The sequence below is a fragment of the Hyperolius riggenbachi genome, chromosome 2 (assembly GCF_040937935.1).
Source record: "Hyperolius riggenbachi isolate aHypRig1 chromosome 2, aHypRig1.pri, whole genome shotgun sequence".
In the NCBI taxonomy this organism is placed as follows: domain Eukaryota; kingdom Metazoa; phylum Chordata; class Amphibia; order Anura; family Hyperoliidae; genus Hyperolius; species Hyperolius riggenbachi.
This window is the reverse complement of record NC_090647.1, coordinates 331,627,692-331,651,085: the sequence shown is the minus strand read 5'-3', so window position 1 is coordinate 331,651,085 and position 23,394 is coordinate 331,627,692. Positions and strand designations below refer to the sequence as shown.

The 23,394-nt window shown below is 42.4% G+C and overlaps 1 protein-coding gene across 3 annotated transcripts in view; it reads right to left on the bottom strand.

Annotated features, from left to right (window-relative positions):
* The window catches only part of LOC137544430 (tetraspanin-18-like), a 71,602-nt gene extending 48,490 nt beyond the window's left edge, over nt 1-23,112 (bottom strand). The window contains exons 1-3 of one of the 3 annotated variants that reach the window (XM_068265506.1): nt 22,886-23,112; nt 9,136-9,216; nt 3,181-3,224 (exon numbers count right to left, since the gene is read on the bottom strand). The gene's annotated coding sequence lies outside the window, so the exon portion shown is untranslated. The remainder of the gene's footprint in view (nt 1-3,180; nt 3,225-9,135; nt 9,217-22,885) is intronic. The other 2 variants (XM_068265505.1, XM_068265507.1) reach the window with 2 other exon arrangements.
* Between the last annotated feature and the right edge of the window lie 282 nt (nt 23,113-23,394).

The following is a 23,394-nucleotide window of genomic DNA, read 5'->3' as shown; positions in this document are numbered from 1 at the left end:
CAGGCTTAGAATGCACCCAGATGTAATAGGCTTCCGTACCCAGCATACAGAAGATAAAGTCAGCATGTATGCGGATGATACAATTCTGTACCTAGCAGACAGTGGTCCCTCTCTCTCCTCTGCGCTGGAAGACATAGATGAGGCCAGCTATTATTCTGGCCTGTGTGTCAACAGATCTAAATCAGTAATACTATTGATAGACACTCAAGACAACTCCTCCCCTCCAGCTCACATTCCACTACAAACAGTACAAGCATTTAAATATTTGGGAGTGCAAATTAATTAGGCTCCTAAACATTATCTCACAAACAAATTATATGGTCTAATTCCCCTTGTGCAGTCGCGCTGCAAGGCCTAGTCTAAACTCCCCGTCTCTGTGATTGGTCAAACAAACCTAATCAAGATGGTATTGCTCCCCAAAATCCTATATATACTACACCATTCACCCATATACATCCCTCAGCGGTTCTTTAAACGTCTCAGATCGGTGTTGCTTGCCTTTATCTGGAACAATGGTAGAGCCAAATTGCGTTGTTCCCTCCTTCAGAACCCAAACGATATGGGTGGGATATCTTTTCCATCATTCCACAAATACCATTTAGCATCCCAGCTACAGCAAATGGCCGCTTGGTTCGTAGTTCCTCATGCAATTAATGCGGAGACACTGAGTTATGACCCAGATCCCCACAAGGAAAGCCTGGCATTCGATATCCTTACCTCCTCCTTGTCCAGGGAGAGGCAGAGCAACAGTATTCTAAACCAAACCAATGGGGTATGGAAGTGCATACGTAAAGAATATAGTCTTGAGGGATATGACTATCACACTCCCCTGTGGAACAACCCTCTCTATGTCAGAATTCCTCACTATACCTGACCCTAAATTCTGGATTGGTAATGGAATTGTATTCCTAGGCCACATTCTAATTAATGGCCAACTGTTCCCTTTTGAGTCAATGAAAGCCAAATTTAAACTCCCTCACAGACAACAATTTAGGTATTCACAGCTACGACCTGCCTTCACGAGTCAATTTCAGCACCTTCCCCTTAAAATTTACACCCTCCTCATAATGGATATAATCTCCAAAGGACCCAGCCCTCACCTCATAGGAACCCTTTACAAAGAACTAATTAGCAACAAAGCCCTGGAACGTACTGCCCCATCTAGGCAAAAATGGGAGGCATTGAGATAGCAGATGATGATTGGGATGACGCCTTGCTGGCAGTGAAAAAATCTACACCCTGTATACGAGACCGTATTACTCAACTATACATTCTGCATCAAACATACCGTAAAAACCGGCTAAGCTACATACATTTGATCCCTCTTCGTCAGACACATGTCCAAAATGCCAATCTACCTCTCCATCCTTTCTTCATTTAATTTGGGGTTGCCCACACTTATCCAACTACTGGACACAGGTCACAAAATTCTTTCATGATAAAATGGGCTGCCCTGTCCCGCTGGACCCTATACTATGTTTATTGGGAGTCATGCAAGATGAGGGTCTGGGCTCTTCTTTAAAGACCCCCATGACTATTCAGTGTTTTTGGCTAGACAGGAGGTGGCGTGCAGATGGCTTGCGCCCATGCCCCCTCTGGTCGCCAACTTGATAAAAAGAGTAAATAACTCCCTACCATATAAGAAACTTATTTATATCCACAGAGGCAGGGCCCCTAAGTTCCACTTAGTCTGGGATAAATGGAAGAACTGATACATAGCCAATCCCCTCCTATACAACCACCCCACTTACATACCACTACCCACTGCCACTGTTACATTTGTACCCTGAGCCTCTACGCTTCCGCAGAACAACCATTAAATATGAGTCTAATTGTCACGCCTCCACAGTATACCTTCCAGTTTGCACTGTCCACCTTGAATAATATATGTGCTGCTCTGTAACTGACAACTAACCCTTGTGATATCTTCATAAGATGTTTTATACCGTTAGTATGTCTGTATACAATGTTTATACGTATGATACCTTAGATTCATGCCTATGTACACGTTACACTTTTCTGATGTATTACCGTTTTTGTACTCAATAAAGCCTTGTTTTGTTAAAAAAAAATGTATTTCAGTGGCATCACATTTGTTTTCTGTATTTGTATGCAATTTGTATTTTGTGATTTTTCTGCATTTTAAATGTGCATAGCAGGTTTGCTTTTTTTGTGTGAGATTTGTGTTTCAATGCAAGTCAATGGCAAAGCAGGAGACTTGCATGTTGCACGTTTTTGCATGAAAAAACAACCCCTGATTTTAAAAATAATTACATACATGTTTATGTAAATTAACATCAATAGTATGCATGGAAAAATGGTAAAATTTAAATTTGCACACGCACACAAAATTGCAAAATTGCGCATGAAATTCTGAAGAGGGAAGGTGGATGATGCAGACAAGAAAGTTGTCCCTGCAGCGGAAAGGACAATAGAAAACAAAAGTGCTGATTCAATGCTTGTTGTTTAGTAATAAGTCTTAACATATGAGTAAGGACTGTTTTATACTACACACAATTTGCATTCTGTTTCTGAATGCATGCAATATGCAAAACATAAGGACATTAGCAAACCTCGGCTCTTCATGCTCACTAAGCCAGCACCTATTCAGTAAGGAGTCCTGGGCTAGACTCCCTAACACTGCTACTGCCTACTGAGTGCGCCCTAGTGGCTGCAGCTCTGGCACTTTGAGTCCACCAGGAGAAAAGGGCAATATAAATGTTATTTGTCTTGAATTGTCAAATTAGTCTAAAATCAATGAGACCATTTTATACCAGTGTGATCCAATTACAATCCCAACATCTGTAACTCTGATCTTGATCCCAAACATCCGTAAATGTCATTGTAAAGCAACTGAAGTGATGCTAGATTGTGGCATGAGACAATCACTTAAAACCCAATTAATGATTGAGCAATGAAAGTCTAGCATCATTATTGTACTTGCTTAGAAATGGAGCAAAGTGTCAAGCTATCAGTACCACTGTCACTTCTGCGTACTACACAGGTTAAATAATCTGGTACAACTTGAGGCGAAAGTACACTTGTACTTAACAGTAGAGTGGGTACGAGCCCAGAGATACACAGTCCGCTCCATTCTGACAATCTATCATTTCAACTTATGTTCAACTGAATGGTCAGAAGCATCAAAATGGTGTCCACAATATACATTGACACTTTTACCTGATCTATTGTTCCATGCAGCTTTCCATGGGTCCCTGTAAAGACTGATTAATGGGAAATAGGAATTAGTCCGCAAAATTTACAGTCAGATTTGTGGCTAAGGGTCTGTTTCCGCTACACGCGGATTCTGGATGCAGAAAAACTGACTCTAATGAATGTCTATGGGCCTGTTTCCACTAAATGCGATTTTTCTGATGCAAATTTCCCATAGGCATTCATTGGAGTCATTTTCTGCATCCAGAATCCGCATGTAGAGGAAATAGGCCCTAATTTGGCTCTTTTGTTAAAGTGAACCTCCGGACTAAAAATCGACTCAACAGCACTGAAAAGGCTTAGTGTTTCTTTAACAGTTTCACAGCATCAGAACTTTGTTTCTCCTATACAAGCCTCATTTTTAGCTGCACAGAAGAAAACTGCCCGGGCTTTTTTCCCCTGATGCTGTGCAAAGCATGATGGGATTTCTGATGTTGTTGTTCTCTTTCTGCTGTTTTGGAGCAAATTTTTTTCTTTTACATTTTGAATTTGACATTTGAAGCCTATCGTGTGCTGCTGGGAGGGGTAATCAGGACACAGGACAGTTGGAACTGTGTCTGCTGCTCCCTGTCACCTCCTTTCAACAAAAAAGATGGCTGCCCCCATGACAAAGATGGCAGCCCCCATGAATCACAAACATTTGCCCGTTCTTTTAAAACAGGGTGGGTAAGAGATTATATTATCTATCTATTCTAATTAACATAACTAATGTAACTTGATGACAGTATGTTTGTTTAGGCTGAAGTTCCCCTTTAAGGCCCTTTTCCACTAGAGGCGATTGCGATTGCTGAATCACAAAATCACAAATCGCTAGCAATTTTAAAATCACTAGGGTTTGCTAAATAACATAGGAATCGCGGTAGGTAATTTCCACTACCGTGATTTGATTTTTACAAAAGTGCGGTCGCGCCGCGAAGTGATTATTGCCGCGATTTTGCTATGCCATGCAGTGCATAGCAAAATCACAATCGCCGGTAAAAAAAAGGACTTTGCTGAATCGCAATCGCTAGCGTTAAGCGCAAATGCTAGTGATTGCTAGTGGAAAAGGGCCCTTAAAGCTAATGCTTTGTGAATCTAAGATAACATTTGCCATGAGATGGATTGTTTGGGGGAGTTGCCTATTTCCTTTTTGTACATCCTATGGTGTGTGCCTCTGTATCCTTGAAAAGCAATCAGACCATGTAGAGCCTGCCACTAGAAATCAACAGGAGTAAGGACATTTTCAATCCTTTATAAAGGAGAGAGTGGGAGGGTTTTCTCATTCTGTTTTCTGCCTTTACTCTAGCTGTAGGCAGAGAGGGATATAGGGAGAGTTGTATTGCATTGACAGGGCCAGTGGGTGTACTGTATAAAGATAGTAGTACTGATTAGTTTGTTGGCTGTACATAATATGCCCAAGTAAAAGCAGTCAGTCTCTGCATTTCTGATATATCACTGTGTGGATTTGATTTTTGCCTGTGTGTGTGTGTGTTTTATTGTTTCATTCTATCATTATAAATAGAATATTAATACTGTCCACATGTGTATGAAGTGCCGGGAGGAAACCCACGCAGGCACGGGAAGAACATACAAACTCCATGCTGATAGTGCCCTGGCTGAGATTTGAACGAGGGACCCAGTGCTGTAAGCGAGTGTGCATTTCCACATGATTGTTCCCTACCACTGTTAAAGCGGTATAAAACCCTGACATAATATTCAATAAAAACATGTTTTCCTACTTTTTATCTGCCATACGGTTAGCATAATTGCTTTTGTGCATAAGTATTATTATTCATTCAAGAATTATACGTTCCCAAAGTACACTTTTTTTACTCTGAGAGCTTACTTTGCATTTTATTCATAACTGCTTTATTCGTCGTCTACCTTAAGCATAAATGCTTTCTGATGCTTTCTGATTGTCTCACTGTCTTTAGGAGACCTGGTACTGTCAGAAAAGGATTTGTTTACATTCCTCACTTGATACAATTAAACACAAGATAACATTATCTGCAAGTTCGGATGCGTCCAGCTCTGCTGGAAAGGAAGCTTCTAAGGTCTGTGTTAACCCTTTGAATGCTGTTCTAGTAAAAAAAAATGCTGGTTGTGTATAATATGCTGTAAATAATCTATTAGAGCAAAGTAGAAATGCTGGGTTATATTCCGCTTTAATGTAAATGTTAATATTGTGCACATTTGTACATAACTGTACATCATTTCCACTTAACTGTGTGTAACACAGCCTTGATGCAGTGTAGTGTGAAACCTGCCGACCACAGAGGATAGTTTAATCCAGTGGCGTAGCTATGGAGCTATGGGCCCAGGTGCGAGTTTTACATTGGGGCCTCCCAAGCACTCTATACGTAACAATTTATATGGTGCAACAGAACCTGCCAAGGTCATCTACTGTATTAGAGGTGCAAGAGGAGATTGGGAACAGTTTGTTAATGATTACTACTATTCAAAGCATCAATATAAGTGATTATTACCACCACAGGACCAATAAACAGCTTATGCTTTTGTTTAGGAAGGGCCCCATGGGGCCCCTCTGGCCCAAGGTCCCCAGTGCGGTCGCTACCTCTGCAACCCCTGTTGCTACGCCACTGGTTAAATCATGCGAGGAGTCCAGTGTGGAGTGATGCCCACCAACCTGACGACATACATCAGATAGTTTCAGCTTCCACATAGGACTCAACCCTCCAGAATGTAGAATACAGTTCGATATTTATAAATCCATAGCGGTGATACAGCAAACAAGAAAGCACAACGTTTCGGGCAAAGGCCCTTTCTCAAGTGCTCAAGCTATCTGGAACAACCATATGAATATATCAAATTGAACTTGGTTTTATTGGGGTTCTGTATGTTACTCTTGTGTTCGTTTAGTCTGGATTTAATATCTCTTTTAGTCTGGTTTACATAGGCAAACCCACAGGGGCATTTGATGCAATAGACTACCCCCTTAGTGTCACATGGTGCAAAATCCTTAAGGAGTATGCAGCACAGACATCAGGATGGAGGTATGTGAGTACCTATCCCTTACAGAGTGCTGCTGAAAGCACGTCTCTTGACGGCCAAACAGAGACTGTGAACTTGTTAGAGGGGGCTGAGCACTGCAAACGGGCAGATGTGTTGGCTAATAGAGATGAAATAGTAATTAACATCTCTGACAAAGTGTTATCCCCAGTGGAGTATGCAGTATTAAATAAGGGGTTGGGCTTTATACCTACTTCTGGAATCAACATGTTTGATGTTAAAATGGATTTATTTAAGTACGCCAAGAATGTTTGCTAGAGGGTCTGGCATAGTTTGAATAGACCTGTAAGGGCCGCTGGAGCTTTGGACACAGGTGTACATATTAGTGTACAGGAGATCCCGACTTTTTCTTGCAGACCCTCAGTGTGCCAATGGGGGCACCATATGCACCTAGTGTAGCCAACATTGTTATGTCTGATTTTGAGACGATACATTTCCTTGGTGCAGAGTCCCCCGTTGGCATCCGAGGATACTGCAGGTTCATTGATGACCTATTTTTCGGATTGTCAGGCACTGAGGAGGAGTTGTGTCAGTTTTTCAGGACAAATAATGAAAAATATGAGACTATCAAATTTAAAATGGAATATAATGCCCAGACCTTGCATTTTTTGGATGTAGAGGTGAGGAAAAGAATGGGATATTTTGAAACTGACTTGTACAGAAAGGAAACTGATAAGAATGGCTATCTGCTTGCTAGCAGCTGCCATCCTAGGCCATTAATTAATGGGCTCCCTAAGAGCCAATGGGCTTGATTCACAAAGCGGTGCTAACAGTTAGCACGCAGGTGGAAAGCCCTTTACCACGCCTAAACTCAGTTTAGGCATGATAAGTTTAGGTGTGATAAGTTTAGGCATGATAAGTTTAGGTGTGATAAGTTTAGGCGTGATAACTATAGCACCAACTGGGTTAGCACCGCAGTGCACAGCTGATTAAAAGTTTTGCGCTAGCAAAGTCTGGTGCACTTCGCATAGAGTTTAATGGCGCTGCTTTGCGTGCAGGACTTTGCACGCAATCTAAACTTATCTAAACTTATCACGCCTAAACTTATCACGCCTAAACTTATCACGCCTAAACTGGCTTTTCCCCAGCGTGGTGCAATGGTTATCACGCCTAAAATCTCTAACTGGGTTAGCACCGCTTTGTGAATCGAGCCCAATATCTCAGAATAAGTAGGATTACTTCCTCTGATAAACTGTACTGGAAGCAGACGCAACTCCTCACACAGGATTTTATACAAAGAGGCTATAGCGAGAAAAAATGTGAGGAAATAGCAGCAGAGGTGGGAGGATTAACAAGGAAAGATTAAGGATATACAACAGAGACAAACAGGAGAATATGAATGATGTAAGTCTTGTTACTACTTTTTGCAGAGAATCCTCTACCTTAAGAGACTCGATTTCGAAATTCTGGCCGGTGATTGAGGCGGATCCCCAGTTGTCTACCATCTGTAGGACCCCACCTAGAATTGTGGACAAAAGGGGTAAGTCGATTAGGGACCATCTGGTCCGAGTCGACATTGGGAGATCTAGGGGACCCACACAAAGGTTCTTGGGACCTCCGAGAGTGGGCACCTTCCCCTGTTTACACTGCCAACAATGTAATAGCATCATTAGGGGTCCAGAAATTCATCACCCATGACAGGGTACTCCTATACCCCTTAAGGATATTGCCACATGTGACACTAAGGGGGTAGTCTATTGCATCAAATGCCCCTGTGGGTTGGCCTATGTAGGCCAGACTAAAAGAGATGTTAAATCCCGACTAAACAAACACAAGAGTAAAATACAGAACCCTAATAACACCAAAAGTGGGGAGGGGGAAACCAATCGGGACCCCCCTTTAGCAGGACACTTTAGGGAACATAATCATAGTGTCAGTCAATTAAGGTGGTTAATTTTGGAGGTAGTGTAGTTTCAGGAAGGTAGTGATCGGAGAACCACCTTACTTAGACGTGAGGCCTGGTGGATGGAGAAGCTGGGGACTCAGTCACCTTATGGCCTGAATGAAGACTTCAGTCTTAGATGCTTCCTTTGATTTCAGGAGCTGCTCTCTAGCCCTTTAAGGGTTAATGTACTTTTAAGGATGTGCCTGCCCTCCAAATGTTTGGGTGTGGTGTGTAAGTTCAATTTGATATATTCACATGGTTGTTCCAGATAGCTTGAGCACTTGAGAAAGGGCCTTTGCCCGAAACGTTGTGCTTTCTTGTTTGCTGTATCACCGCTATGGATTAATAAATATCGAACTTTATTCTACATTCTGGAGGGTTGAGTCTTATGTGGAAGCTGGAACTAACACAGCCTTGATCCCTCTTTAAAGAGGAACGCCAGTGAAATTAATGTAATGAAAAAGTTTTTCATTTTTACAATAATTATGTATAAATGATTTAGTCAGTGTTTGCTCATTGTACAATCTTTCCTTTCCCTGATTTACATTCAGACATTTATCACAGGTGACATTTTTTACTGCTGGCAGGTGATGTCAGTGGAAGGAGATGCTGTTTTTTTTTTTTTGGGGGGGGGGGCAGTTGGAAACAGCTGTTATTTCCCACAATGCAAGAAGGCTTCCACAGTGTAATGTCAGGACCTCAGAGCTGTGAGGCGCTGACATCACACTGTGGGAGGGGTTTCACCACAAAATCAGCCATACAGAGCCCCATGATAAACCATTTGGAACCACCAGAAAAGGAAAAGATTTCTCATGGGAAAGGGGGTATCAGCTGCTGATTGGGATGAAGTTAAATTCTAGGCTACGGTTTCTCTGTAAGTACTGGTACCACATTTGCTATATTCTAGTCTACTAGCACCATATTTTTAAAGACCTAGAAATCACTGTTGTCAGAACTTCATGAAATCATAAGTTAAGTTAGCAGGTCCTAGAGATTTACATAACAGTAGTCTAAAACTTTGTACATACCTGCAGTTAATATCACCAGGGAGGGCAGGACTCGGTCCCTCGGCCAACAGTTTGGGGCTCAGCTAGCGATGTGCTCTGTTTCTATATGGAAGAGAGGGAGGGACAATGTCATGGTGCACAACAGAGCCAGTGGGGCGAGTTGGAGAACAATGGCCTCAACCATCAACACATTGAAGGTTTCAGTGGCCACTGTACATACACTAGATTTTCTGCAGGCTGCCTCTGAAAACTAATCTAGGGTGTGTACGAGGCTTAACTGTATCACTGTTGGAGCTATCAGTGCTATGGTCATTCACAACATCCATGTAACCCTTAGAGCCAGTTTCCACTACACAAGGTGCAATGCGGCTAGAGTTGAGCTGAAATTTTCGTAATTTCGCATTACTATAATTACGCATGCGAAATTTGCGATTACGATGCGAAATTAGCGTAGCGAAATTGCCATTAAAATCGTAATTGAAAATACCGTAAGCGTAATTTTCAACGCGAAATTTCGCGTTTCGTTCATGCCGTAATTTCGCATTAAACGCTACCGTAATTTCGCGTTAAACCGTAACGCTCTGTATAATATAAAAAAGCCGCCGACTTTAAGGGTTAATAGCAAAGCCCCCTTAAATGCTAAGAGCCTCAAATTTGGAGAATATATTAAGGAGATCAGGAGGAATAAGAGGAAAAAAATTTTTTTCAAAAAGACCTTATAGTTTTTGAGAAAATCGATGTTAAAGTTTCAAAGTAAAAATGTATACATTTAAAAACCCGCCGACTTTAACGGTTAATAGCAAAGCCTGCTTAAAGTTTAGGAACACCAAATTCCTAGGGTATATTAAGGGGATCAGTGGGAATAAGAGGAAAAATTTTTTTTCAAAAAGACCTTATAGTTTTTGAGAAAATCGATTTTTAAGTTTCAAGGGCAAAAATGTCTTTTAAATGCGGAAAATGTCAGTTTTTTTTGCACAGGTAACAATAGTGTATTATTTTCATAGATTCCCCCAAGTGGGAAGAGTTTTACTTACTTCGTTCTGAGTGTGGGAAATATAAAAAAAAAACGACGTGGGGTCCCCCCTCCCAGACCTCTTTAACCCCTTGTCCCCCATGCAGGCTGGGATAGCCAGAATGCGGAGCACCGGCCGCGTGGGGCTCCGCACCCTGACTATACCAGCCCGCATGGTCCATGGATTGGGGGGTCTCGGAAGGGGAGGGGCAGCCAAGCTTTCCCCTCCCCCTCCGAGCCCTTGTCCAATCCAAGGACAAGGGGCTCTTCTCCACCTCCGATGGGCGGTGGAGGTGGAGGCCGCGATTTCCTGGGTGGGGGGTTCATGGTGGAATCTGGGAGTCCCCTTTAAAAAGGGGTCCCCCAGATGCCCACCCCCCCTCCCAGGAGAAATGAGTATAGAGGTACTTGTACCCCTTACCCATTTCCTTTAAGAGTTAAAAGTAAATAAACACACAAACACATAGAAAAAGTATTTTAATTGAACAAAAAACATAACCACGAAAAAAGTCCTTTAATATTCTTAATTAACCATTAATACTTACCTGTCCCTTTAAATAAATGATCCCACGTAATATCCTCGGAAATGTTCTATCAGTTACAATGTAACAAAGTTATTGCAATGTAACAACTTTGTTACATTGTAACTACGCCGCACCCGACGTCACTCGCCGCCGCCACCGCGTCTGCGCTGCAGGACCCGACAGAGCTCTGAGCTATATAGCTCAGAGCTCTCTAAGCATCTTTGTATTTGGGCTCCAAGGAGCCCCATTGGTCCTTAGCAGACCAATGGGGTTCCTTCTGATTTGAAGGAACCCCATTGGTCTGCTAAGGACCAATGGGGCTCCTTGGAGCCCAAATACAAAGATGCTTCTCAGAGCTCTGAGCTATATAGCTCAGAGCTCTGTCGGGTCCGTGCAGGACGCTAAGTCCCCGCCGGCTCCGCTGCCCTCCCCGCCTCTCCCACATGTCACCCACATGTCACCCACATGTGGGTGACATGTGGGTGACAGATGTGGGCGGGGTGGACAGCGGGAGCTGCGGGGACTTAGCGTCCTGCACGGACGCGTATGCGGCGGCTGAGCGGCGAGTGGCGTCGGGTGCGGCGTAGTTACAATGTAACAAAGTTGTTACATTGTAATAACTTTGTTACATTGTAACTGATAGAACATTTCCGAGGATATTGCGAGGGATCATTTATTTAAAGGGACAGGTAAGTATTAATGGTTAATTAAGAATATTAAAGGACTTTTTTCGTGGTTATGTTTTTTGTTCAATTAAAATACTTTTTCTAAGTGTCTGTGTGTTTATTTACTTTAACTCTTAAAGGAAATGGGTATGGGGTACAAGTACCTCTATACTCATTTCTCCTGGGAGGGGGGGTGGGCATCTGGGGGACCCCTTTTTAAAGGGGACTCCCAGATTCCACCATGAACCTCCCCCCCAGGAAATCGCGGCCTCCACCTCCACCGCCCATCGGAGGTGGAGAAGAGCCCCTTGTCCTTGGATTGGACAAGGGCTCGGAGGGGGAGGGGAAAGCTTGGCTGCCCCTCCCCTTCCGAGACCCCCCAATCCATGGACCATGCGGGCTGGTATAGTCAGGGTGCGGAGCCCCACGCGGCCGGTGCTCCGCATTCTGGCTATCCCAGCCTGCATGGGGGACAAGGGGTTAAAGAGGTCTGGGAGGGGGGACCCCACGTCGTTTTTTTTTTATATTTCCCACACTCAGAACGAAGTAAGTAAAACTCTTCCCACTTGGGGGAATCTATGAAAATAATACACTATTGTTACCTGTGCAAAAAAAACTGACATTTTCCGCATTTAAAAGACATTTTCGCCCTTGAAACCTAAAAATCGATTTTCTCAAAAACTATAAGGTCTTTTTGAAAAAAAAAATTTTCCTCTTATTCCCACTGATCCCCTTAATATACCCTGGGAATTTGGTGTTCCTAAACTTTAAGCAGGCTTTGCTATTAACCGTTAAAGTCGGCGGGTTTTTAAATGTTTACATTTTTCGTTTGAAACTTTAACATCGATTTTCTCAAAAACTATAAGGTCTTTTTGAAAAAAAAATTTTTCCTCTTATTCCTCCTGATCTCCTTAATATATTCTCCAAATTTGAGGCTCTTAGCATTTAAGGGGGCTTTGCTATTAACCCTTAAAGTCGGCGGCTTTTTTATATTATACGGAGCGTTACGGTTTAAGTTTAACGCGAAATTACGGTAGCGTTTAATGCGAAATTACGGCATGATACGACTGTAATGCGAAAGTTACGCGAAAATTACGCTTACGTGAAATTTCGCGAAATCCTTCTTCATTACGATTATGTACTTATGGCCATAATCGTAATTACACTAATTACGCGAAATTTCGCAAAATCGTAATTAGGTCATTACGCTCATCTCTAAATGCGGCTACATAGCCACATTGCACCGAGGCCAAACTGTAACCAATGCACGGCAATGGAACCGTTTCCATTGTGTGCTGGTTATGTGGAGCGGTGCGGGCGATCCAAGAATCTGCAGCATGCTGAAAATTCTCAAAGGGCCGCATCTGCCTGCATCCACGTCCCATCTCCTCCATTCACTTCCGCATCAGGCGATCGGAAGTCATGCGATGCAGCTAGGCAGTCGCACTCGCATCACTTCACAAATGGATCAACAAAGAGTTAACTAATTTGAGAAAGAAGTGAGAGGAATATTTATTTCCGTTGAAACAATCCAAATTCCCTGGCTTTCCTCCTGATAATCTGCCACTAATATTTTTAGCCATAGATCCTGAACAAGCATGCAGATCAGGTGTTTTTGACTGAAATCTGACCCGATTTGCTGTATGCTTTTTTTAAGTGTGTGAGTCAGACAGTACTGCAGCTAAAGAGATCAGCAGGACTGCCAGGCAACTGGTATAATTGAAAAGGAAATAAACATAGCAGTTTAACCTCAGGTTCCCTTCAGGTGAGCCCACATACTCAAACCTTTTTGCTCTTGATATAATTTAATCAAGTTTTCAGATTCTATTTAATTTTTATCACCCATCAAAGTGCCATGTTTTAGTTTCTTTTTAGTTACTGCTTTAACAAAATTTGAGCAAAAAGTTTTTATTTTAAATATTTTGTCTGTTTTCTTCCGTTTTCTCCCTTCCCTTTTTCCAACCTGAGCATCACTTAAAAATCTACAACTGCTGCTCATTGCTGTGGATGAAAAGGTTATATTTGTCTGTAATCTATCATCTGGATACTAGCTCAGACAGAGACTAAATGGGCAACAACCCTGGTGAGCACACCTCTGTCTCTAAAACAGTCCACTGGTATGTTCAGTTTGTTGACTCACTTGCAGGTATTTCCCACTTCCTGTTTCCCCTTCTTTTAAAGTAGTATGAGAACAGTAGTATGAGTGCAGCCAAGGAAATAGAACCAGGTATAGTTATTTGATGCCCTGGCAGGCTTGTCACATTCCTAATTATCTTTAACTTATGTAATGCATATGCCGCCATATGACACATAGGAGATGGAGTCGGAAGTGATGGTCAGAGTAACATTTGCACTGATGGGTTATGGTATCACATTTACTTACCTGACTATGCTTACACTGCTTGCGCATTTTCTCAGAAACATATTGATTACTATGATAAGAGGACATAATGGCAGCACTTGTTATTATAGGAAGGGAGTGGGGGTGAAAAACAACACATTGTGTTATTGGGGACCTATAGGGAGCACTTATTAGAAGTGGTCTCTGTCAGTGTGCCCTGATCTCAAAGTGTGGTCCTGAATCTCAGCTTCTGTCACTGTGTTTTCGAATTTCCTCCCTAGTTCCCCTCCTTTCTTGTGGTGTTTCATTTTGGTGATAGAACCATGCTTTAGCTATGCAACATGCTTCTATTATCACTCCCCCAATGCTCAAAAACGCTTACAGTAATTAAAGGACAACTGAAGTGAGGGGATATGGAAGCTGCCATAATGATTTCCTTTTAAACCATGCAAATTGCCTGGCTGTTCTGCAGATCTTCTGCCACTGATTATTTTCGTCATTGAGCCTGAACAAGCACACAGATCATCAGATTTTGACTTAAATTTGACTGCATATGCAACACGTTTGCATCAGATACTACAGAGATGAAAGAACAGCAGGACTACTCCTCTTAACACCTAACCCTAACCTCCTATATGACGGTTTACCTATTCCTGATGCCTAACCTCAGCGCTGCATAATATGTTGGCGCTTTATAAATACAATAAATAATAATAATAATAACCTCCTGTCAACATTCATTTATGCAGAAAAAAAATAAGCATCCCAATCCTTCAGAGGATTTTCCAACCCTAGTTCATGCCTTTATCACATCACTGCTGGACTATTGCAATGCCCTCTATGTAGGCCACCGTCAGTACAAAATGCTGCCACAAGGCTGTTAACAAGCCAATCCCACCATTGCCTCATAACTCCAACCCTTTGCTCACTCCACTGAACACCCATAAAATAGAGAATCCTCTTCTAAATTGGAATTCTAACATGAAAATCTGATTTGTTGTAACTGTCACATCTCCTACAACCTCAGATCAAAAGGATTGAATAACTTGAACACCCCCAGACTCCATCTCAAAATCTTTGGACAAAGAGCCTTCTGTCATGCTGCCCCTACCCTTTGGAATGCCTTGCCAACCTGTGTCCAATCACAAAAAATTATTTACATATAATCATAATATAGATCAATTTTTGACACGTATCAATTGAAATTATAATCAATGCGGCTCATTGCGCCACAGATAAATGATCACGATCAAATCTGCAAGCGAAAATCAATGCGTGTATGGCCAGATTAAGTTTAAAGGAAACCAGAGCTGAGGGATCCTAAAAATGTTATACTCACCTGGAGCTTCCTCCAGCTCCATAAGCATGTGTGAGTCCCTCGCCGTCCTCCCGCAGTCTGCATTTCAGCCGCGATCAGCCCCGGTAATTGGCTCAGTCGTGTCAGTCTGCGCAGTAGCCCAGACTGATCCCAACTGAGCCTTTTACCGGGGCTGATCGTGGCTGGACAGCAGACCGCAGGAGGACGGCGAGGGACTCACACATGCTTATGGAGCTGGAGGAAGCTCTGGGTGAGTATAAAATCTTTAGGGTCCCTCAGCTCTGGTGCACTTTAAGTCATGATGAAGGGGAACACAAGTAAACAATATCCTGCCAGGGGAGTCCCAGATCTTTGCAAGCACACAAAATCAGTTTTACATTAGAAAGATGAGCAAACGCACTGAATTTTCTGATAGATTTCTGACCAATTTGATCTCTTGTTCCTACATATACAAATGATTAACATACTGATTTTGAACATTTTATCAATCAACAGTTTATTCAGACATGTTGGAAAATCTATGTGGAAGAGGGTGAGGCAAGGGGCTGTGGGAAATGTATGGCCCATACCTTGCACTGCATTAAACAGTACAACACGTGCAGTTAAAGTGATTCTCAATAGATTAACTCTATCTGCTGTAGGGTAGAAGTAGATCACTATCTGATTAAATTCCAGTTAGATAGGGATCGATCAACTTTGCATACCAAGCCATAATCTACCCATGTATGGATAGTTTAACTGTATTATTATTTAGAGGGTAAATTGTGACTAAGTGTATGTATAATTACATTTACCTCTGATAAGGACCACTATCGCGAATATTTGTAAAACTTAAAAAATACATGTGTAATAGTTGTTCATTTGCCCCAAAGTAAAATTCACAAGGAACTAAGGAACATCCGCCACTCATGCAGTTACCTCTGGCAAAGGGACAGGGTCAACGATACACGTGAGGTATCGGGAGATGTCCTGACGGCATGCTTGGGGCTCTAGTGTGAGCGGACATTACATTTTTCTGTTGCACTGCACTCTATTTGACTGCTTGCAGGAGGTTATTGACAAATTGTAACGATTCGGTGCTGCAACTCAGACGTCTGTTCATTGGTGATCTACAGTATCACCAATAATACTAGTATAGCTAGCTGAGAGTAAGGTGTGGTGTTTGGTGCAACAGTAGAATAAATGGATACATCTCACCATAGGAGCTGGTGAGTACTATCTGCAACAACAGTGCTAGACCTCAGCAGCGGAGCTGGTGGGTACTAGCTGCGAGAACAGTGCTAGACCTCACCAGAGGAGCTGGTGGGTACTAGCTGCAACAGTATAGACTTCTCCAGAGGAGCTGGAGGGTCTATCAACACAAATAACAATACCTTTACCAGAGGAGCTGCGGAAGTACTAATAATGAGAGAACTAAAGAAGTTTGGCTAAACCTTACCAGAGGAGCTGGTAAGGTACTGACAGTACAAATGACTGAATAGTTAAACTAGACCTTTCCAGAGGAGCTGGGAAGGTAATAGCAGCACACGTGACTGAATAGTTTAGCAAGACCTTTCCAGAGGAGCTGGGAAGGTAATAACAGTCCCTGGAGCTTATACTAGTGAGTCTGAACCTCACCAGAAGAGCTGGTGGGTTCTAATGGCCAGAGCACCTCACCGGTGGCTAGGGCCCACTGTTGAGTAGAGTAGTCAGACAGGCAAAGTACGATAACAGGCAGGCAGAGACAGTACCAAAACGGCAGGCAAGAGAGTAGTTAATATCAGACAGAGTTTCAGCAACTAAAGGCAGAAAGGCAGAGGTACAGAATCATTTAGCAAAGCAAGGTCAGAGAGTAGCCAGAATCATACACAGGTTATCAGAAATACAATGTAATAATACCTAACTATAGATAGATGTATATTGCAAACACTGCATATACATCTATCATCAACAGGAACCTCACAAGGTCTGAGCGCTAACACGAGTGTATTCGCAACAGCAGACGAGTTGCCAATGAAAAGTGAAGGCTTAAGAAGCCGAGGAGAGCCCAGCGCCACGCCCCCTAGCAATCAGCCAATCCTAGCTGTGCGAGTCACTGCTGACGTCAGCCGACCGGCAGGTCAGCTGACGCGCCTTCTTCCAGCATAAAGGTCCTGTCTCCGCGCGCGCACGCGCGATACAGAGACCCTATGAGCCAGAGACAATGCTTTTCCCGGCGTGCTGGACGCCGCCAGGATGGATAAGGCCTGTGAACAGGGAACAAAGGCGGCTGCGGATCTATCTTGCGCATCCGCAGCCGCCACAGTTTCAGACGTTACACAAATGTTTTGATTGTGATCCCGGGACACCATCACGTGTACCTGTGTATATTATAAGTTACTGTTTTTAGTCTGCTGTATCCTACCAGCTCAGCTTGGATTTTGAACAGTTATTTCTAAATATGGATTTGTACTGTATATACAGATTGATTGTAGCTCCATCCCCACCTTTCTTTGATTTTAATTGTTTTTAATATTTTGAAGCATAAGTCCCTAAAAAACCTTTTGCTTGTACAATATCAAGATCAACTATTGATTTATGGCCATGGATGTCACTCTAAAGTTGTATGGTTGATGTATTCATCCATGACAATCTATTTTGCCTTTGGTCTCGTTCTTTATGGACAATGGATCTGACATATTTTGACCTCCTCACTTGGAATTCTCATGGATTCCTTTATTTTTAAAAGCACTCCCCTGGATGGCAGTTCCCATTCCAAATGCCAGAAAAGTGTGCACAGGAGGAGACTGGGAAAAATTGACAGTAGGAAGTACCCAAAATAGTAATAAAAATAAATAATAAAATACAGTAGAACCGAGATATAACATCAGCCTACCTTCAGTGAGACTAATCAGGAATATTTTACAAACAAACTTTATTCAGCACACGGACTACGTGTGTCACAGCTTATAGCCACTTCATTAGGTCAATAATGTACCGAGACCAATAGTTAAGGACCCTGGGGCACCCTATATACACTGCTAAAAAAAAAAAGAGAACACTTAAACAACACACTGTAACTCCAAGTCAATCCCACTTCTGTGAAATCAAACTGTCCATTTAGGTAGCAACACTGATTGACAATCATTTTCACATTTTTCTCTTGGATATATCACAATGGTACATGCTAGGCTGGCTTCAGCATGTAGCATTGTAGTGTGTTGTGTTGGTGGTATAATGGTTAGGATAGCAGCCTACAGAGCGGTAGGCCTGGGTTCGATTCTTAGCCAATGTATGTGAGTTGGCTTTTGAAATTCTACAATTCCCTAAGCAAGCTCATTTTTCTCTTGGATATATCATAATGGTACATGCTAGGCTGGCTTCTGCATGTAGTGTTGGTGGAGGTATAGTGGTGAAGAGAGCTGTCTACCAAGCACTAGACCTGGGTTCAATTCCTGGCTAAGGTATGTAAGCTGGCTTTTGAAATCCTACAATTCCCTGGAAGACAAGACCCTCCTCACTCCGGGAGGAGGGAGGAAGGGGAGAAGGAGAAAAAGCACTATGGGAACAGGCAATAGGTTCTATGGGCTACCATTTAGCATAAATAAGATTACATTTGCGATTATTTTAATTTTTCCGCCGGAATCCGGAATTTCTCAAAAATCCGGCTGATTTTTCATAGCGCCGGAATTCAGCGCTGTCGGAATCCGCGAATTCCGGTGGAACGGAGTTTGCTCTTTCCGATCATCCCTAATTAATACACACACATACAAAAGAAAAAAAACGGAAAGCTGCAATTGCTGATGCCAGATTGTCTTCTTTTCTGCAGAATTACTGGCCCCTATTCAATTAACCCTTCTCTTGAGTTTTCTCCCAAAAGATATTTTCACACCTTGTTAATAAAATACATTTTAAGGCACTAGCAAGCAAGAAAACACTCAGTTTGGCTCCATGTGGAAATTTAAAATTGCACAAGGCTTACAGTAACTGTTTTGTGAATCACTCACCGCAAAAAAAAATTAAAGGGGCCATTTCAAACAACAAGAATCTTGTGGATACATATAACATTGACAAACAAAAGCAAATACCAACTATGCATATCCATAAATATGTGGGAGAGTCCCACAGTTTTGCCTGTCTCAGCTGTCTCAGCCTGAGGCCCCTTTGATTGTTGTGGATTCTGATAAATGCTAAACAAACAGTGAATACATCCACAATGGGACACATATCTGGATGGCCAAGGTGATGGAGAATGAATATACTAGGTTTTGCGTACTGAGAAACAGCTGCTAAACTTTGCACAATGCTGTAAACAACTGGGGCAAAGGAAGCTAACATAAACACCCGTGCAACTGCATAGGTTCTTTGCTTTTGGCTAGATGTGCCCTGTGAGTTCCTCGCATACAAGATATCAGCTTGGCTGAGTGAACCAACATTTTTCTTTTGCTTTTAAATTTGAAGAACCCAGTGTAGGTTTACATGGCTTTTATGTTCTCAAGTGATCTCAAGCTGTGGAGAACCATATAAACCAGACCAATATAAGTGAGCAGGGGCATAACTACAGGAGAGCAGCCCCTGTGCAGGGGGCCCCAGAACTGTACGGTGGCCTCAACTACTACTTCACTCCCTTTTTCAGCCTGTATAGTTAAACTTGTGAACTCAGAATTTACAATGCCTCTGTGACAGTCTAACTCCCAGGTCTGTGAGCATTGTGTAAACAAGGAGTCTTATCTCAGCCAACAACCTCCCAGCCCATTTAGATGTTCTGTTTCACTTAAGGCATCTTAAAGGGGTTCTATGTGGGGGTGCTCAGGGTAAAAACAGACACTTACCTGGGGCTTCTATCAGCCCCCTTTAGCAGTCATGTCCCACGCCGTGCTCTTCCCATCCGCCGTTCTCCACCGCCGGCTCCGGTCTAAGCATGCTCTGCTAGCTTCAGCTTGTGTCATCAGAAGCGTACTGAGCAGGCACATTACAAGAAACCTTCGTACTGTGCCTGTGCAGTAAGCTTCCAATGACGCGAACAGGAGCACGCATTATTCGTCTGTGTTAGACGAACAATTGCCCGGTGCCGGCGCCGGGGAACAGCATATTGGAGGAGGATGGCGTGGGACATGACTGCTACAGGGGGCTGATAGAAGCCCCAGGTGTCTGTTTTTACCCTCAGCACACCCCCACAGAACCCCTTTAATGAGATGTATTTATGCTTGAAAAAAATCTATGCGTCCCCTTTTGATGTTGCATGTATATAGCTGTCTGTACCATCAGCTTGCAAGTATACAGGATTGAAGCCCAATGAAGGCTGCAAAGCCGAAAGCTTGCTTACTCTTATTCTTTTAAGTTAGCCAATAAATGGTATCATCCTGATTCAAAACATCTTGCTTTTACTGATGGCTAACACGGTACAATACCCTTCTGATACAGTATTGCATCCTTCAGATCAGATGTTTTTGTGGCTACACTTGTTATGGGTGTGAAGATTACAATGTCCACACTTGTTTTATGACCCCTGCAAGATGGGCCCCCAGGCTGTGAGGGTCACCACGGGTAGGCGAGGGAAAGGGTGTGAACATTGGAGGGCCCCTTCAAAGGTTTGCTGGGAGGCACTATGGTTTGTAGTTACACACCTAACTGAGTAACTGAGTAAGAGTGCTAGATAATATTGAGCTGAGTACAAATGTGGGATTTGCAGTTCAATGAGCTGACCTGCTGCAAAGGTTTTATCAGCTCTGGTTGTCTTAATAAACTGGTGAAAGTGCATTTTATACCCCTTACCAATATGCTAAAGGATCTTTAGTGGTAGTATGTTGTGTAAATAAAAAAGTGGGTCCCTGCTGGGTAACCTCAGGCTGCTCTAAGGTACAAGGCTGGATTTGCACCCCCACCCCAACTTTCTTGTGGCTCCTTTTCCATATGCAGCAGCCTTCTCCCATTTCATATGAAGCCCCCACTTCCATGGTAAGCATCCATTTGCAGCATCACCCTGATTTCTATAACAGGTTCCTTAGGAAGCAGCTCCACTGTTCCAAGTGTTCCAAAGAATACATTGTTATTCCATCCATGTATTTGTGCAGTGCATGACACTAGGTGAGTGGCAGTCATCAAACAATGTCCTTAAGTCTAAGTAATGCTAGCACACTGATCTTCAACACACCAATTTTTATTGTGCCAATCCCTGTATAGTTACCTACAATTGCATTGGAAGCCTTGCAGAGTTTCCGAAACAATTGTCTGTAACTATGCAGAGATTGGCACAATAAAGATTGGTAGGATATAGATGGCGCTTATCTTCCATGTTTTGCTCCCCATTTACAGCCAGCTCTTCTGTATGCAGCAACCCCTCTTCCATGTCCAACCTCCCCCTTTGGCAGGAGCCACCCAAGGTCCGGGACTTTGTGGCCTTTCCAAAAATCATGCCATGAGTAGCTAATGCTGGTTAGCAGCCTATGCATAATGACAAAGCGAGGGATTTCCTGTTCCACTATTTGCTAGTATCAGTAAAATCACATTACAAAATAACAGAATAATACACAGCAACATGATATATGGATACAACATTCTAGATAAACATTTAGCTTAATGAATTTTAATCATCATTATTATTATTATTATTAAGTATTTATATAGTGACAAAATCTTCCGCAGCGCTGTGCATAGTATATTGTCTTGTCACTAACTGTCCCTCAGAGGGGCGCACAATCTGATCCCCACCATAGTTATATGTCTATGTATGTATCGTGTAGTGCATGTATCATAGTCTAGGGCCAATTTAAGGGGAAGACAATTAACTTATCTGTATGTTTTTAGGATGTGGGAGGAAACCAGAGTGCCTGGAGGAAACCCACACAGACACGAGGAGAACATACAAACTCTGTGCCTTGGCTGGGATACAAACTGGGGACCCAGTGCAGCAAGGCGAGAGTGCTAACCACTGCGACACCATACTATATTAATAGCTTTAGGCTGTACTTGTGTTGAGGTCTATAAACTTAATGTTACTAGCTCTTCATAAAATAAATGGATTTTACTCAAAAACTTCAAATAAATGCTTAATGCTATACACCTTCAATGTAGAGTAGAGTTGCTGAAATAATAGCACCCTTAATGAAGGCACATGTTGTAATATCCTTTGAGGGTACCGAGGACCTTACATACACCATAGCTGGCACTTAATTAACATACAGAGAGCATACCTTGCTACACTTGTTCAGTGCAAATGTATGTTTTTAGAGAAAAATACATATCCTGTGCATAGTCAGATAAATGATAAGTGTGCTAAGTAAAAATTCTCTAGATAGGAGGATGTAGGGGATATCATAGTAAATTACACTTACTTCTCTGTTCTGTCTCCAAAAAGAGATAGATCTTCAAAGTCCAGGCTCCTCACTACAGGGCAATCCCTGGCCACCACTCTAAAAAAGCCCAAGACTACTTATCAGCCACTATAGATGTCTAGGGAATTATGCCGACAACTGGGCCTAGAGAGAGCCACTGGCCGGAAGTATGCATCACCCAGAAGCCAGTTCCTTGTAGATGCAGATCAGTGAATCCGGAGCATGGGGGTGTGTACAGTTCATGCCACTACTCCCTCCAATCAAAACATCATTTCTTTTTGTAGCTGTCCTTTCATAAATAAAGTATCCTCCACTAAATAATAATGCCTATCTGCATGAAACATCAAATATGAGGAAACTTATTTCAAAACAAACATGCAGTTCTTACTAAAAATCTAACGTATATGAACATATAAACATCAAGCATTCCGGACTATAAGTAGCTTCTTAATACCATCAGTTGATTCTTTAAGCCAGCACAAGTAGGGTCCAGTTACTCTTTTTCCGGAAGGTAATACTTGCTGCATTCACCGCTCAACAACTATCTCGATTTGCCACTCTAAATTCTGATGTCATCAATGAATAATATCTACAATATGAACAACACTTGAATAATTACCTTAAAATATGCCTGTGTGTCCTTTCTAATCCCACAATCCAATAGCGTTCCAGTTTATTCTTGTCTGCAAATCCAGCAATGACATTATGTCCAACTCGCCATCCTCAGAAGAGGGGAAGATCACTTGGGTGTTCTCATGAATAGGCAAGTCCTAATTACCCAGGAACAAGATCTAGCTTTTACAGATATTGATGGGTCACAGGAAAACAGCTGGAGGTCTGGACAGGAGAGATGTTCACAATGCAAGACGTCATTAAAAAGTAATATACTGGAGCACAAGTAGAATCTGACCTCATTGTGGCAAGTTGTAGTTTAATTAATTGTACCACCCTTTACAGCTTGACTTCAGTATAACAGGTGTCCTTAGTGTAACAATGAGGCTCTAATCAATATTCAATGATCTTCCACTTAAATATTTATGCTTACAATTTGTTGATGATGACAAAACTCCAGGGGAGTTCCCAAAACTGGGCAAATAACCAAACATTACATATTTCCTAAGTTGAAGA